General features: G+C 42.4%; 1 protein-coding gene across 1 annotated transcript in view; it reads right to left on the bottom strand.

Annotated features, from left to right (window-relative positions):
• LOC119590668 (clavesin-2-like) overlaps nucleotides 1-271 on the bottom strand; it is a gene marked incomplete in the record, with an annotated part of 51,482 nt that overhangs the window by 26,941 nt on the left and 24,270 nt on the right.

Raw genomic sequence — 271 nt, 5'->3', positions numbered from 1 at the left:
TGCGCCAATCGCAGACCTTTGAGACGATCGTGTCTTGAATAAAGTAGAGGTTACGTGCAAAGAAACAAGTAGCAACACGCATACGAAAAGCACAATAACTCTCTGTCTCACAACTGAATCATACTCAATATTCTCTTTGGAGCTTCCTCGGTAATTCCTGGAACAAAAAATCTCGTAGGCGAGTAGATTTTACCCTACTCTTCAAACTATTCCGCAGCAGATGTCAATTCTATGCCGTATATACCAGCGACTGCACATGTCATGGCGAAAT

This window comes from Penaeus monodon, chromosome 27 (genome assembly GCF_015228065.2).
Source record: "Penaeus monodon isolate SGIC_2016 chromosome 27, NSTDA_Pmon_1, whole genome shotgun sequence".
Taxonomy (NCBI): Eukaryota; Metazoa; Arthropoda; class Malacostraca; order Decapoda; family Penaeidae; genus Penaeus; species Penaeus monodon.
The sequence above is the reverse complement of the archived record's forward strand: the minus strand, read 5'-3'. Positions and strand labels throughout refer to the sequence as shown.